The sequence below is a fragment of the Podarcis muralis genome, chromosome 8 (genome assembly GCF_964188315.1).
Source record: "Podarcis muralis chromosome 8, rPodMur119.hap1.1, whole genome shotgun sequence".
Classification (NCBI taxonomy): Eukaryota; Metazoa; Chordata; class Lepidosauria; order Squamata; family Lacertidae; genus Podarcis; species Podarcis muralis.
The window spans coordinates 59,721,497-59,739,512 of NC_135662.1; the positions used below are offsets into that span (position 1 = coordinate 59,721,497).

At 41.2% G+C, this 18,016-nt stretch overlaps 1 protein-coding gene across 3 annotated transcripts in view; it reads right to left on the bottom strand.

Annotated features, from left to right (window-relative positions):
- RNF144B (ring finger protein 144B) overlaps window positions 1-18,016 on the bottom strand; it is a 74,531-nt gene that overhangs the window by 36,901 nt on the left and 19,614 nt on the right. The window contains exon 1 of one of the 3 annotated variants that reach the window (XM_028737602.2): window positions 12,538-13,193. The exons of 1 other annotated variant lie outside the window; for it this stretch is intronic. The gene's annotated coding sequence lies outside the window, so the exon portion shown is untranslated. Of the gene's footprint in view, window positions 1-12,477; window positions 13,194-18,016 lie in introns of those variants that run through there. One more of the 3 variants, XM_028737601.2, reaches the window with a different exon arrangement.

Genomic DNA, 18,016 nt, shown 5'->3' on the forward strand with positions numbered 1-18,016 from the left:
AAAAAAGTAGGATATGCCTTTATGGGACAGATCCTTTCATTTCCCAACATGGCTATCTCTTTCCTTTCAGGAAATGCTCTGCTCACTTGGGGTTTACACAGAGGAGAAGCAAAAGGACTGTCCTTCAGACAATGCCATTTGACAATGTTATACCACAAAAGGTCAACAACAACTAGGTCATCATTCAGGGGCGCTCAGCGTCAAAACAAAAGGGAACACTGCAGGCTGGGAATGTCTCAATGCTGCCTAAACTGGCTGGGAAAACAGCCCCAGCTGGAAAGGCAAAAGAAAACTACTCTTCCCTACAACAGCCACCACTTAACCACAAATAATCAATGTAAAGGCACCACACACCCATGGAAGGAAGTAAATGGCTTAGGACCAGGTTCCTTTAAAAGACTGTCTTACAAAGTAGTTCTTCTTCTTCTTCTTCTTCTTCTTCTTCCTCTGTCTGCTATTATAAAGCTATCCACTATTACTACAGGACTTTGAAAGCAGCAAAACGGTAACACAACACAGTATTATGTCCAGAGTTGACTCAATCTAAATAGACTTTCGATAGAAGATGGAGTCAGCCTCAGGTGAAGAAAACAGAAGAGTTGTCACAAATTCAGTTTGCAGAGCCTCAGCACTGTCCACAGTATAATCAGCATTTCTGTCTATTCCATTCGATGGAAAAGCTCTGCTACTTTGTCTTGGTGGTCTCCGGCCCGGGTAAAGTGTCCCTAACACATCTCCCAAGCAGCCAAAACATCAACGTGCCCTTGAGTGTACCACCAAACCGTAATAATGTCAGATGACACATAAATTGGCTTTAAGATGCCTACCACGTGTCTGTTGCAAGCTGCTGTTTTGACACAACACAGAGTAAGGCTTTCATAAAATAATATTAAAATCTATTCTGGGCATAGCCAAATGCTGCTGCAAACCTGAAGGGTTATTCTTCTCTCGAAGCAGGCTCTGGCACCATATAAGTTGCTTTTAATGTCCCCTCAATTTAAAAAATGGCTTGCGATGTGCTATTAACGATGGCTATTCCAGAAAACAAATCCAAAACAGTTTTGGACTCACAAAACTAGCTGCACAGTTCCTTTGGATCTTGGCCCAAGTATCCATATTGTATTATTTTCTTGCAGTTTCAAGGAATAACAGCTAGCTGCCACAGGAAACAGGATGTTAGACAATTAACAAAATGAGCGAAGAGCACTCCCTGTAAGAATCTGTTCTCACCCACTATATCTTTAAAGCTTGATGTGGGAGGTAGCCCTGAGACTTCATAGTACAATCACAGAAACAAGGAAAGAATTTTTTCAAAGTGAATATTCTCTCTCACACACGCACGCACACACAACACACACACACACACACACACACACACACACACACACACGTAAGTTCAGGTTGCATAATACATTACTGGGAGTAGCCTCTTCAAACAAACAAGGATTTATTGCTGAGAGAACTGCCAGCCAACTGAAATTGTTGATCTTTCCTTGTCCTAGATATAACATGAAAAGGCACATAGTTATAACCTGAAGGGTCTCAAGCCTGATTGCTGTAATATAATACACTATAATATATAATTGAAGGACCACGAACTAGGGTTCCCGGGATTGAAGTAATAACTAAAAAGAAGTTAATAGTGCACTTAAAAGTTATCATGCTGCATGTCAGTGCAAATCCACAGTCTTCCACACAAAAACACAAACACCCCACCAAGCACAAAAAGATGTTTCATCCAAAAACCTGTTAACCAGGAACACAACAGAATAAAGAGGCTTAAATACATTTTTGCTATTATTCCAGACACAGTGGAATTCACAATCAGGATTAATTAGGGACATTAGTTGGCCATTACCAATTTTTTAGAGCCAGCTGTGGTGTAGTGGTTAGAGTACTGGACTAGGGTCTGGGAGAATAGACTTCTAATCCTCACACAGCCATGAAACTCACTAGGCCAATTATTGCCTCTCAGCCTAACCTACCTCACACATGGTTGTTGTGCAAATAAAATGAAGAGGATGAGGAACCACGTACACCAACTTGAACTTCTTGGAGAAGAAGGTAGACTATATGTGCAAATAATAATCGCCATCATCATCATCATCATCATCATCATCATCATCTTGTGGCCAAATCAAGGCATTAGGGACTAACTACCTATCTTCTTCCTCAGAAAAAGGTATTAGATAAGAATAGTTTGGTTTAACTTTAAATCTGTTAACATTTATATCCAGCCCTTTCTCCAAGTACATATGGAGTTATGTGATGGTCCCCCATGAGGGGTTGACTTGGACCAGTCCAGCTTAGCTTCATGTCAGAGACAGAACAATATCAAGCATCTTCAGATTACTGTCTGGGTGCAATTCTAAGTACCGCAAATGTTAAGTGAAAACTAGACCTCGCAAGAGAAAAACATATCAGACTAATATTGAGGGGAAACTAAAGTTGGACTACATTTACTTAACCTTTAAAATCTATTAGACCAGGAACCTTTAGAAAGCACGCAAGCACAGTATTCATACTTTGCAAACCTTTACTCTGTTTGCTTTTAAACGTTCTCCTGTCTATCTATGGCACTATACCACAAACAGATTTCTAATCTTTTATTACCATCTCGTATACACTTTAAGAAAATATGTTCAAAGATTAATCTGCCAACGGAACATAGAATACGTGGGGAAGATAAACAAGTGCTTCATCTGTTTAAAAGAACCAAATGCACAGATTGCTTTTATATTTCTCGCAACCAATTCAACACAAGTGAAAGGAAAAAGAACCAAGATGGAAGAGGAGCTACGGTACAAGGTGTTGATGTTATTTTGCCATCAAGACGTGTGTGTGTGTGTGTACCAATTGTAGTATAAGCTCATCCTGTTTAATAAGGAACTAGTTCCATCTCAAGGCTGCTTTTTTACAAAACAAACTACTTCAGTTCAAGTTCATTAAAAGTTCATCCCCAATATTCCCTCCCCCCAACATTCAGAACATTGCAAACTGCTATAGGGTCCAAAAGTAAATCAGGGACCACAAATGAGTAATAAGGTATCTGACAGATAAAAGGTCAACAGGTGACACTTTCTCCATAATAGAAAAGGCTTGCCCAGTTTAATATGTGCCAGCCACAAGGCATGGTTCACTTTGTTATTGTACCAGTACTTCTTGCGGCAAGGTACTCCTGTTGGAAGATAGAATATCTCTTCAGCAGGGAAGATACAGGAAATTCCTTGCATTCCTGATTACTAAGTGACAGTGGAAACGGTAGCACCTCCATATCTGCCTAATAAGCCTTAGAATTTTGCTGCTTCTTCTTTTATTACTCACTTTTTTATATATGTTCAATTGACTTGCTTTTTTAAAATGAAAGCTAAGAATCTGAATCTTTGGCTGGGGGTGGATGGGAAAGAATCAATGTGAAGATGAACTAGAAATTGTTCAAAATTCTATTTCAAAATGAATTTTATTCATCTTTAGTTCAACTGGAAATTTGGATAATTGGTTTCAGATGTAGTTCAGATTTGTGCAACTGAACTAGTTCACTTTTGCATAGTAAGGCCTATATTTTCAAGTGACAGAAACAACCATGGAAGTGAAATTAACCAACAAGACAAAAGAAAACCCTCTTTTGTATGCCAAGATTCATAACATTTCCCAGTGTTTTGAACAGGATAGTTCCCACCTCCCCAATGCAAGACAGAGAGTATCAAGATTAACATTTCATGAGGCTAAACTCTTATTTGGCAAACTGAGCAGATGTTTGTTAACATTCAACTATAATGGGTTCTTACAAAAATTACTCATTGACAGTTGTGATACTTCCACATGACATTAAAAGCAAAAGATAGAACTCAGTTCTTATTAATTCAACATCTGATTAACTGAAGAGAGCAATAATGCTTCACAAAGTGTATACAGTGGTGCCCCGCAAGACGAAATTAATTCGTTCCGCAAGTTTTGTCGTCTAGCGAATTTTTCGTCTTGCGAATTATTATTTAGACAAAGGAAACAAAGTCGCGAGACGTTTTCGTCTTGCGAAGCAAGCCCATAGGGAAATTCGTCTTGCGAGGCAACTCTCAAACGGAAAAACCTTTCGTCTAGCGAGTTTTTTGTCTTGCGAGGCATTCGTCTTGCGAGGTACCACTGTATAGCTGTTCTGTGCCAGAGTATGTAGTTTCAGTCTATAGAAGTGGTTTGCAAACTATACTCTGAGAAACCCCCAGGTTCATGAAAAATATATCTAAAGGGAGACCAGCTTCATTTTAGAAAGAAAGCTTTCCATCTTCTACATGCAAAAGAAGAGTGCTGAGGGGGGCAAATTCAGTTTACATTGTGCCTCCTATAGCATGCCACAGAATTCAATGTCTCAGGGAGTCGCTGCAGAGGTTCTGTGACAAACACATCCTGAAGACAGAACATGTGAAAGCCACTGTCCTATTAAGTCGCTTGTCTACACATTTGGTAATGGTGGTTCTTCATAATACACCACTGTATTAACTTACAACCAAGCAAAGGACACATATTGTGGGATAGTGCAGTCAAACATAAATATACATGAGTGCTAGTTAGCACTTGAAGGGTTTAAAAGAGCTGGATTCCTAGACTCAGCTAGGTTACGCCCCCTTTTTCCAGCAAAAGGGAAAGTGAAGCCTTCTCTTCCTGTTCCTCACTCACTCTGCACCATGTAACTGACCAAGAAAGACGGGTCCAAGCAAGCTGCAAGCTTAGAGCAGGTGTTTGGAACTGTATTTTCTACCCAAGATATTTTGCATGTGTTCTCCTTGCTGCTGCTTGGATAAATGCACATATCTGACCTTTGGAACATTTTGTAAGTAAAGCATTTTAAACTTAACAGTGTGTGGTCTGTTCATTGCAAGAGGGGAAGAAAGTGGGAAATGTTGTATGGAATCAAGCAGGATAAAAGGGTCTAACAACCTATATCTTCACATTATGCTGCTGCCAAACTACTCTTCTATTGGGTGCTCTCTCCTGCTGGAGGATGAATTTGGCCCCACATTTTTTAATTCAGGCACCCAGCTGATTATTTTATTACTGTATTTGTGCCATACATGTGGGTCACAGGATCATCCATTTTTCCTCCCAGATACATATTTCCTATCATCCCATGTTCATCTTTAAAAGGGTTATTACATCTCCTGTAATAAAGTCCACTATCTTCCATTTAAGTACAGTACATCAACTGTGTATAAAAAAATCTAAGTATTTTCTAGATAGGTGAATAGCAAACAAAGCAAAATATAGGGTTTAGCCACAATAAAACCTGGTCTATTTTTTCAGGGCCATAGTTGATACTGCTGCACTTTGGCACTCCTCTATTCATGACAGCTCACCTCGGCCATTCTAACAGCCCTGCTGTTCAGTCACCCCCTGCTGATTTCCTGTAATTGTTTTCTCACCTTCACACCCAAGAGCCCATGACTCTTGAGTCCTTCTGCCGCCATAACTTTACCCCAGCCCTGGATGCACACAGTTACGTTCTTTTCTGATCACGTGGGTCACACACCTGGCCTCTGCATGATCAGCTCCTCCATCCTTTCCTGCAGTTCTTTTGCAGACTTTATCTAATCTTTCCCAGAAAGCTGAGGTTGCAGGTCTGGCAAAGAACTGTGCCCGAGAACCTGGACCCATGTAATATTCTGCAACAAAAGTGCTTCGCAACAGCTATGAAATACGTTTTATGTTTTAAGAAAATCAAGGTCGCACTCACCAGCAAAGCAGCTGGAGTAGGAACAAAATGAGCAGCAAAAAACTATGAAAAGCAGTGGCGGGGGTGGGGTGGGGTGGGGTGGGGGAATCAAAGCTAAGTTCTCCATCTCCTCAGAAGAACAGCCTTAATCAGTCTCCTAAGAGTGAAAAGGTCAGGTGAGTTTCCTAATGGAGGGACTTCCAGCCTGGAAAATTCCAGTGAGAAGGCCCTGCTTTTCATACTCACCTACTGTACCTCTTTCGGTAAAGACACAGAAAGCAGGGCCTTCAACAAAACTGACCAGGTCAATTGTGCAAGTTCATATGGGAACAGCCAGATCCTTTCTGCACCCAGAAAAGGACATGGAAGGCATACTAAGAAGGTAAAAGGCTCCTCTTCTGGACACCATTGCTACCTGGGCATCCAAGACCACTTACCTGATCCTTAAGCATGTTTACAACTCCATTCTGATCTGGCTGAAAAGTTACTCCAGTGAAATGTTTATGCCTCTCACACAGAGACTGCCATCTCCCATATCAATGACTCATACCATATACTTATAAATCCTTTTTTTCATTATTCCCATGACTACCGCAGAGGAAAGAGGCAAAGCATTAAAACTAGCCTTCAGCTTCCTAACATTGAAAAGTCAATACTGTTAAGTGGGAGTAAGTGTGGGCACAAACAGCCAGCGCTTTCATTTTTAGTTTGTAAAAAATAAGGCTGCATTGTGCCTCACTCTGATCACCATTTCCTCCTTCCTCAAAAAGGCACAAAGCAACCTGCCTTACTTTGTCATCTCAAAAACCATGTAAAGACCTCCGCAGTAATCTGGAAGCTTGCCTCCATTAAAAAGAGCCTTGATGCAACTTCAGTGGAATGAGCAGTGGAGATAACTGAAGGGTATGGAACAAAAAATATTGTATAACATGAGGACCAGGTTTTCTGAAAGCAAGGACACATAGTGAGGAGGCAGAAACATGTGCAAGGTCATCCACTTGTCAGTGCCAAATCTTGCAGATATCAAAATCCAATGTCCCCAGAAAAACGCTTAGAGCAAAAAGTTCTTTCTGTCAAGGTCTGAATTCTCTTGAGGGTAATAATATTCTGTTGAGGGTCACAAGACAATGGTGGGCAGAGTAAGAGCCAACAATGTGTGGAGACAGAGACAAAAGTGCTCTGGATTAACTAATCTGGAATAACAACCACCCTGCTTCAATTTTTCCACAGTGAGTACCTCAAATTAGGATTTCCAACCCCGTGTAGATTTTCTTAGAAGTATTTATTTAAATATAACATGAATATATATATCATAGTACAGTGGTACCTCGATTTATGAACTTAATCCGTTCCGGAAGTCCAAAACCGGTCTTAAACTTTCCCTAACAAGGGCTCTCCCACCGCTGGTGCCCTTCCACTGTTTGGCTTCCATTCTTAGACCGAGGTAAAGTTCGCAAACCAGGACACTACTTCCGGTTTTGCGGAGGTCTTAAACCGAATACTTCAGAAACAGGGCTGTTTTTAAACCGAGGTACCACTGTATACATATTTAAATATATGGTACAAATATATTATTTTAGACATAAACCCTACTTGATTTAGAACATATAAAGCTGCCTTCTACTGACAAAATGAATTTCAATGGGGGAAAATGTAAGGTTCTACATTTGTAAGGCAGGAGTAATCTGATGGACATATATAGGATGAGGGACACCTGGCTTGACTGCAGTAGATGTAAAAAACGGATCTAGAGATCTTAGTAAACCACAAGCTTAACATGAATGTGATGCAGCAGAAAAAAGCTAATGCAATTCTAAGATGCATCAACAGACATCTAGTGGCCAGCTCAAGGGAAGTAATAGTGCTGCTCTATTCGGCCTTGATTGGACCCCACCTGTACTGTGTCCAGTTCTGGACACCACAGTTTAAGGGGGATATTGACAAGCTAGAACACGTGCAGAGGAGGACAACCAAGATGATCAAGGGTCTGGAAACCAAGCCTTATGAGGAACAGTTGAGGGGGTTTGGTATGTTTAGCCTGGAAGAGAGAAGATTGAAGGTGATATGATAGCAGTCTTCAAATCCCCTGAAGGGATGTCATGTGGAAGATGGAGAAAGCTTGTCTTCTGCAGCTCCAGAAGGCAAGATTTGAACCAATGGATTAAATTACAAGATAGGAAATTCCAATTAAACATTGGGAAGAACTTTCTGATGGTAAGAGCTGTTCAACAGTGGAACGGACTACATCAGAGGGTGGTTGGTTCTCCTTCATTGGAGATTCCTAAACAGATGTTGGATGGCCATCTGCCAGGGATTCCTTAGCTGTGATTCTTGCATTGCAGGGGGCTGGATTAGATGACCCTTGGGGTCCCTTCCAACTTTCTATACTGCATGAGACCATTAGTCCATCAATCTCAGTACTGTCTATAGTCAGTGGCGTAGCGTGGGTTGTCAGCACCCGGGGCAAGGCAAGTAATTTGCGCCCCCTAACCCGTGGATTTGCGCCCCCTAACCCGTGGATTTGTGCCCCCTAACCCGTGGATTTGCCCTAACCCCAGATGTTGCGCCCGGTGCGGCCGGCCCCCCCTGCACCCCCCACGCTACAACACTGTCTATAGTGACTGGCAGTACTTCTCCAGGATTTCAGATGGGGGTCTTTCCCACCCTAGTGAGTTTACTCTCCCAAGTAAGCATACAAGGGATTTTTTTGGTCCAACACACCAATACAACTACTGTTCTAGAAAGGAAAAAGTAACAATGCTGCTACAGTTAAAGATCCTGTTTACAGAAAAAGGACCCAAGCAGAATAAAGGAATTTAGTTTCTCTAAACTTTGCATGTTACTTTGCTTATATGGTCCCTTCCTGCATTTCTTGGTTGTTTTTATTGTGGTCATTGGAGCTTCAGCTTAGAGTCCTAGTAATCACATGAAACTTGGAAAAGATCTCCCACCCACCCGCCCTCTCTCTCTCTCTCACTCACACACACACACACACACACACACACACACATATCAACCTATTCCCATGAAACCACAGAAATTGTGTGTATTGGAATACAGAAAAACAAGCAGGTGCACCCATGTTTGGCAATGTTCAGCAATATCAATTTCATATTATGTAGCTGGTAATGTGGTTTTTACTGTAAATATCTATATTGTGTGTAGATGGATGGATAGTTTTAAATTCTATCTATGTTTAATTGTTTTTAATGATTTTCCCTCCTATGTTTTAATTATTTTCTATCCGTAAGCCACCTTGAGTCCCTGTCAGGGAAAAAGGCGGGGTATAAATTTAAAATGATTATTGTGATGATGGTGATGATTATATCTTGTTAATGCAAGGCCCAGCTAATATGCAACACAAAGACAATGAAAACTCAGAACAAAGGTATTTGGCACTGGCAGATAAGTAAACATTTGTAAATGCTGCAACCTTAACCCAGTGATTCAATAGCACTCAAAAATTGCATTTTTAGTAGGAGTCAATCTTTACAGTCAGAAACTCTAGTGTTCTACTCAATTTCGGCCAGTACAGATTAAGAGCTTGTTGCCACTGAATGCATTGCTTGCTAAGAACACCTGCCTTCTTAGCTATGGTCCCTTAAGGCATCAGGCTTCTCTTTATTTGCCTGCTACAGTTTATTTTCAAAACATAGACAATGTTCTCCCAAAGATGCCAAAGTCCAATGCTCAGAGGCACATATACAGGACCAACCTAGCAACTTTATAAACTAGGTGAGCAAGCAATAGAGCAAACAGTAGAACTGGGTGGGTTTTTTTAGAAAAAATAGCAAGGCTATCAACTTTCCTTTTTAAAAACAGAGCAAGCTTCCCTCGTGGTTGTAAAAGGGCACAGCCAGGAGAGGTGATGCAGACCATTTCAGGCATCCAGGCATGTCTTCCAGTTATCATGGTTATTCTGTGGCTCCCATAAGCAATTCTTGTCTAGTCCTCCCAATGGGCTTCTGCCATGTTCCCCTTTACTCATCCTATAACTTAATTCTGCTGGAGGGGTTGGGAGGTAGAGGGAGGACTGAACTCTTCACACCACCATCACAAATTGTTTGTTTGTATACCGCCCTATACCCATAGATCTCAGGGTGGTTCACAACACAAAATTACAATACCAAAGCAAGAAAAGAAAACCTATCCAGCTCTGATATATACAACTGGCAAACCTGATCCAATTCTCAATTCCAGCTCATTTAACTTGACTGGGAACCAAGATCAGCACCTTTCGCATGCCACATAATATCAGCATGCTGTTTGCCAAGAAAGGGGCAGAGTTTCAGGTCTGAGTGTACTAAAGCCCTTAATGTATCTGCACCTTGTGGTTTCATCGTGTTGCTTCGCCTTGTGGTTTAACTCTGGTCACCATGTGGTTTGGTACCTGCTGACTAACTCTGGCATCCTTCCACTGAAAACAAGGCTCCAGGAAACCAGAAGTTCATTCTGAGGTGAGGAGAAGACAAGACACTCACTGCCCAAAGTAGTTAATGGGAAAACCCACTAAGTGACACATCCCCAAGAGCTCAGTTTAGAAATGAAGAACATAATGCTGGTCGTTCTGGAGACAAGAGTAGAGAACCAGAGCTCCTCTGACTCTAGCTATCAGATTATGAGAAGAACAGAAATGCACCACAAGTTTAAGAGCCCGCTCCATTCAGAGCACCAAACAAAGGTAAACAAGCTCAGAGCAAGGAAGGTTTCACCTGATGAGTAAAGACTTTGGGGGAAGCAATCGCAGAAGTCATGCCCAGCTTTCTTTAGGTTGTTTGAAGAATAAAAAGGAGCTGAATCGACAGTGAAAGAGGATGCTATTAGAAAACCTTTTGGATATGTTGTAAAGTGTAACTGGCAGAAACTTTGCCACATCATTTGCTCAAACTTTGCTCAAGCCACCCAATGGAAACAGCCGCTCTTCATCACAACTCCAAACCCACAGCATTCAGCTTAAAAAGGGATTGCTGTACAAGCAACATTACTTATGAGGGACGGATGAAGGAGCTGGGTGTGTTTAGCCTGGAAAAGAGGAAACTGAGAGGAGATACAACAGCCATCTTCAAATATCTAAAGGGCTGTTGTATCTCCTCTCAGTTTCCTCTTTTCCAGGCTAAACACAAGGGAACTAGCTTGTTTTCTTCTGCTCTGGAGGGGTAGGACTTGAACCAATGGCTTCAAGTTACAAGAAAGGAGATTCCGAATACACATCAGGCAGAACTTTCTGACACTAAGAGCTGTTTGACAGTGGAATGCCTCAGGAGGTTGGGAGCTCTCCTTCCTTGGAGGTTTCTAAGCAGAGGTTGGATGGCCATCTTTCATGGATGCTTTAGCCAAGACCCTTGGGGTCCCTTCCAACTCTACGATTCTATGATTCCATGACTGTATCCACTCAGAGTCCTGTACAAGTGTCCAAGCTCAATATACATGTACACATGAAAGACAGGATGGGGCTTACACCTGCAGATCCTGCCTCTGAACCTCAGACACCGATACTAATTTATGTGCAAAAGTCCAAACAAGCATACCTCCAATGCACATAGGCCAGGCTTCCTCAAACTCGGCCCTCCAGAGGTTTTTGGCCTAGAACTCCCATGATCCCAGTGGTCAGGGATGATGGGAACTGTAGTCACAAAACATCTGGAGGGCTGAGTTTGAGGAAACCTGACATAGGCTATGAACACATATCCTGTACCCTGCAGGAAAGGAAAATAGGAATCATACATTCAGAACCTATGAGTGTAGACCTCCTGGTCCCTGCAGGTGTAAGTCCAGGAGGCATGATAATCGTTCTCTTCCCATGTGTTGCATTTATTCCCAGTTTATCAGCTAAGGTGAACGTGGCATAAAGAAGAACAGAAATTCCACAATAGTAGATCCCCACAACTTCACAGATACTGAAGCCGCATCTTCAGAAATATATCTGGCACATATTAAGGCAGAGAAATCATACTACACCATTTCTTTAAACCTTCCAAGATATTTAACTGGAGTTCAGGGCATTATAACTGACTTACACTCTGTGAAGCAAACTCTTAAAGCAACAGTCATTCACAGGAAAAGTGCAAAAGGCACTTCACACTAGGATGATGGAACAAGACACTGTATCCAAAATTACTATAAATATGCAGACACATAAGCATGTGGCTTTCATTTTCTGCCTAGAATAGTAAAACTACAATAGGAACTAAAAATATGTATATTCTGTATATTATTCCTGAAGTTTAAAAACAATTAGAGAAAACAAAAAACTATGTCTCTATAGTCAGACATAGTTCCACCATGCAAGGTATTTATGGACTTGTGCTGCAAATTACATGACACAAACAGAAAGTATGTATCTTTTCAAAAAGATCCTCTCCTTAGCATCTTTCAGATCATCCTTTTATTTAAAGAACAGAACTGAAGTTTCCATTAGGAGTGAACAAATTTAAAATGATCACTTGGTTTGAAATCATCTTAAAGACTTTTCAGTGTTTTCCCCACACAAGTGAGCATTTATTTCTGCAAAGCTATACTGATAAAACCAACATAGTTCACCACCCCTAGCAAAGAAAGTGCATAAGTTACTGCAGTTAATTGGCATTTAATTTCTAAGAAACCCATTTTTGCCTCAGATGAACTACAGTGCTGGCTGTGTATGTTTAAAAAAAACCCAAGTACCCAAAATGATTGGGTTTCACCTCCTTTTCCCCTTTAGGAACTGGAAAGGAAAACGACAGCCCTTACTTAATTGCCCCCGCTATAAAGAAATGCAGATCGTCCCAGCATACCTTGCCAAAAGAGAGCAGGATTCGCTCCCAAACGTTTGACTTTTCAATAGCTTCACTCACACTTCAGCGCCTCCAAGACATGTCACCGCCAGCAAAAGCTCAGAGTCTGGAGAAACGCGTTTCATTTCTCGCCGCTTCCTTCCTTCTCCCAGCATCTGAAAGCTTCACACGTTATAGGTCTGGAGCAGGGCTCATCTCTCAACCGTCTCGTCGCTCCGAAGAATAATCTCCTCCCAGCTATTAAGAGCATGTTGCCATTATTTCTTAAAATGCACGTCGCGCACATATGCAGTAGCTGTAAGAAAGCTACACTTATTTATACAGGAAGCTCAAGCCACAGCAACACTTCCTACTTCCAAGTCTCATTTCAAATGCAGGTGATTGTTTTTAACCCTCCAGGAACCCAGATGCTACATAGCACAACTTCCTTTGCTGTTAAAATGAACAACTTCTTGCTGAACTCCGAGTGGATAAACGCAGGAGAGTGATCGCCCCAACCTCCCAGTTTTAGGTGTGGCTAAATATTCAAATACAGATAGATGCGCCCAATATTGTTCATATGGCAGAAAGCCACGTATAGCCAGCTTAGGATTGTTACCTTTCATTTCCAGCAGGCTCCTGTGCCTTTAACAGCTGCAGGATAGGCAGAAAAACAACAGCGGTGCCTTAAAGGTCTGCACCTGTTTAATTTCTGCTTGTGACAGATCTGTTTAAAGGTACAGGAACCCAATGGGGGGGGGGAGGTGGCAACCCCATCCAGAGACAGGGAGAAAATGATTGATTGCGCACTTCATATCTATGATATGGTGGTAGTATTTTTTTAATACTTCTGTTTTAAGAATTGCCTCAAAATCTGGGAATAGTAGGAGGGAAACTACTTTGGATAATGGCAAAAAATTAGAGCACACTCCTAAAAATATGGCACTGGAGGGCAAATCTGGCTGTAACTGGAAAAGGGGTGGTGGTATGTTATATGTACACACACACACACACACATTCTTCTTTGGCAATCACTCCTAGCTGAGTAAGATTACACGTTTATCCCTTTTGTCCTGAGTTTGAGCATCTTCAAAGTCCATGACACCTTTGGTAAAGGCTTTTCTACAAGTGGAGCGCTCACAGGCCAGTGTTTCCCAGTTGTCGGTGTTTATACTACTATATCACATAAGTTAAAAAAAAACAGGGTGGGAAAATCTTTGTTTAGCATGAGGCAGCATTTCCCCATGGGCAACTCTGTGGGAACCAGATGGCAGTAGTTGGTGCAGCCAGAGGCAAAATGTAACCTACTATACTATACAAAAGTAAGGATCAAATCAATTTTTTGTCTAGAATGTACAGCAAATTTCTCATCACCCTGTGCCGGATTGGTGATAATTGCAAGTGGTGGAATAGCACGAGGCCAGATTGAAGGAACTTTTTTGTGTCACCTATGACACTGTCCCCGAGGCTTGTCCTTTGCAACCACCCCAAGCTGCATACTCTAGTAAAAGGAGTCCAGGAGCCAGAAAGGGAAAGAGATTACAAGTTGTGCATGAAGGGGAATTCCTGAGGAATGTAGGTTGGGTTGTGAGGAGGAGGTTAAGGAGAAGGAAGAAAAAGAGAAGAGACAGTCTAAGGACTGACAAGGAAATGAATTCATGCTGAATGTATGTGCTGCATGAGGCCACTGGCATGGGGAGACAAGAGAGTGATTTTTTTGTAAGGAATGAAGAAGATTGAGAAGTGGAGTTTTGTGTTACAACCCAGGGGTTCTATATGCAGTTTTTTTATATCCTTGCTTTGCTATCCGATACCTCCTGAAATATAAGATTCATTTCAGCATGCTACCAGAAAAATCAAAATCAGTCTACTTTTATTCACGTATCAGTCTTGATCTGCAGACTTGAAGTTTTAATTATCCCCTTGAGCTAAACCATAATTAAGCTATCTTATGTAAGGTGTTCAGCTGTGAATATAGCCTATCAAACAGAATTTAATAAAACTCTTTTAAGAAGCTTCAGTGATAACATGGGCTCTTCAATATGGGAAGGAATGCAACAAACCATGTCACCACAGGTATCTCTCATTCTCCCATACCAGAAGCAAATACTGTACAGAAGTTACTGGTGGGTTTTTCCTCCTCTAAACATTTCCTTCACCTGATATAGATAAATAAAATAAGATAAGTAAAAATAGTTAAGATGAATGAAATGAACAATCCAATGTCGCTGAAGTCCACACAATGAAGAAAAGGAAATAACTTTTTAATGTAGATAGCTCTGTTAGCTCTGAACTAGCTCAGCATAGCCCTTAAACAAATATATATTATGTGTCAAATGCCATCACTGACCACGTGTTAAAACTGAGATCTGATAGGTGGTGGGGCATTGAACAATCTGTAAATAGATGTCCCAAATGATTCAACGACTGAGCTTCTGGACTTCGAAGAGATTGATTCAGGCACCAGCTCAACCACATCAAGTAGCCTGACTAATCCATTTCACAAAATAGTTGTACAAATACTTGTTGTTGTTGTTGTTTAGTTGTTGACCACATGGACCAGAGCACGCCAGGCACTCCTGTCTTCCACTGCCTCCCGCAGTTTGGTCAGACTCATGCTGGTAGCTTCGAGAACACCATCCAACCATCTCATCCTCTGTCGTCCCCTTCTCCTTGTGCCCTCCATCTTTCGCAACATCAGGGTCTTTTCCAGGGAGTCTTCTCTTCTCATGAGGTGGCCAAAGTATTGGAGCCTCAGCTTCACGATCTGTCCTTCCAGTGATTTCCTTAAGAATGAATAGGTTTGATCTTCTTGCAGTCCATGGGACTCTCAAGAGTCTTCTCCAGCACCATAATTCAAAAGCATCAATTCTTCGGTGATCAGCCTTCTTTATGGTCCAGATCTCACTTCCATACATCACTACTGGGAAAACCATGGCTTTAACTATACGGACCTTTGTTGGCAAGGTGATGTCTCTGCTTTTTAACATGCTGTACAAATACTTAAGAACCTTTAATCACTTTGTAAAAGTAAAGTGATTAACACTGATTTAAGAAAAGTTCATCCCTTGCAACCATTCACCCAGGTCATTCTGGGGGTGCTTGCCACATGATAGGTTAAAAAAAAAAAAGAGCACAAAGTTGGTCTTGGGAGCAGCCTCATCCAATTTGGTTTTAGATGAATACATATGTAATCCAACCAGCTAACTGTGTAATCCTATAAAGGTCAGTTCAGAAGTAAACTCCAATGTGATGTTCTACCAAACAGGGAGGTGTGTATAATATTGGGTTGCAGCCTAAGATTAAAGAGAAGCCTTCTATTCAGGATTGTGTAATCAGGTCACATAGTTCTAAAGTGTAGATCTTACCAGACATATACTAGCTACAAATTGCTTAAACCTTAAATATAGCATTTATTCCATCACTATATGCAAGCGTATGTCTTTTAGTGTATTTCGGACTGGTATAGCTAATAGCTTTGGAACATTTCAAGCCATGAATTAGAGCTGACCAAGAAAGGAAGGGTGTTAACATCCATCTTCAAAGAGAGGGAATGCTTTCATACATCAAAAGCAGGTCAAACTGTATGCCTATTATCAAGAGGTATTTGGCCAATTAAATATGTGCCTTACAAATTATTTATTAATTAAAAAGAACACAAATTTTGCATGTCTTCCTAAACCCCAATACAGGTGCCTCATAGAGATCCTGAAATGCAAGGAAACTTGCAATTTCTTGAACAAAAACCACCCTCATTGCATTATGTCTTTAGCTCTCTTCAAGTCTCACCATCAAGAGTCAAGCAAGCACAGAAGGGGGGGGAGGGACAACACACTAGCTCTGCCCTCCCACCTGGCTGCCATTCCCCTTCTCCAATCCACCTGCTTCAACCTGATGCCCTCCAGATATCTAGAACTATGGTTTCTATCAGCCCTGGCCTTAGTTCAAAGCATCTGGAGTCCCAGGCTGGCAAAGGCAGCTCCAAGTGGAGAGCAAAGGGTGCCTTCTCTATTCATTCCAAAACATATATAGGTGATATTACCCTCCGCAAGTTGGAGGGCAACAAAAACAGCAATGGGCAGGAGCTAGTTCGCTCATCTCTGCTTCTCCTGCTTGTCCTCCTCATGTGTTTATTTAATTATTTCTGAAGAAGGCTTCTGTGACATTTCAAGAAGACCTCCAAATCAAACACCCAGTTGCATACCCGTATTCAAAATATTGTTATTCTACACTTAACACAAGTCACATGGATATTTTTACATTGTACATAGCATGCACTACTAAAGAGATTTTGAAAACATTAAGCTGTTTAGAAATGGCTTTGAATACATAATATATAAATGCATAAATAAACCCATGAAGAGGGATGTGTGATTCTTCTTTCCCCTCCCTCATGTGTTGACTGGAAACAGAGAACCCACCTGTGCATCACTGTATGTTTTCTCTCAGTGTGTGTGTGTTTTTTTCAGTATTTTGCAAACAGAAAAATGAGTGGTAGATTCACAGATTATGTGCAGGAAGTCAACTTTCCACATGGTCACTGTAAATTCTCAAGAGGACTTAAAACTTTTTCCTAGACACCATTTTAACTCATTCCAAAGCATTTCAGTTTCAGAAAGCACAATATGGAAGCATTTAGCATTTTGTTTTGTTTCAGATTTAGGGCAGCTAGTTATCTCTGTAAGAGTTGTACAAACAGCAGTACAATTAGGCTACAGTTCTAATTGTTCTTGGGAATAAGGGCAAATGAATACAGCAAAGCAAAGAACGCAGAATCAATACCAGGGTTGGGCAGTTTAAATCGTAACAGGTTATTATTAGCCATGTTCAGAAATTTGAATAGTCCTCAGATTACAGTGGTACCTCTGGTTACGTACTTAATTCGTTCCGGAGGTCTGTTCTTAAACTGAAACTGTTCTTAACCTGAAGCACCACTTTAGCTAATGGGGTCTCCCGCTGCTGCTGCTGCTGCTGCTGTGCCGCCGCCACGCGATTTCTGTTCTCATCCTGAACCAAAGTTCTTAACCTGAGGTAATTTTTCTAGGTTAGCAGAGTCTGTAACCTGAAGCATATGTAACCTGTAGCGTATGCAACCCGAGGTACCACTGTATATGACTATAACTTTCTGGCTTTGGCTGTGTGCCAAAAGTGATGCTATCTTTTTACAATTAATTACATGCCTTAATGACCTACCTAACGTTGCAACAATTCTAGGCAGTCAAGTTACATTGCACACATTGCACTGAAAACTGGAAGATCAGGAAGACAGAGTTGGGCAAACAGATCATTTTCACTGTAATAAAGAACAAACACACAGTCCTGTAATCAGGGGAGAGGAAATACTCTCAGATCACAGATGTCGGCTTCTTGGGACCAATGCCTTCAGATGTTTTTTGCTGCCCCTTTATTACAGCACTCAAATTAAGTGAATTAAACACGCATCCCTTCACTTTAATGCTAGAGTGTAAAAATAGTTTCACATTAAAATGCAGTAGAGTTCCCACTTGTTGCTTGCTCCATACTTCAGATTTAAATAATACACATCTAAAAGGTAAAGGGA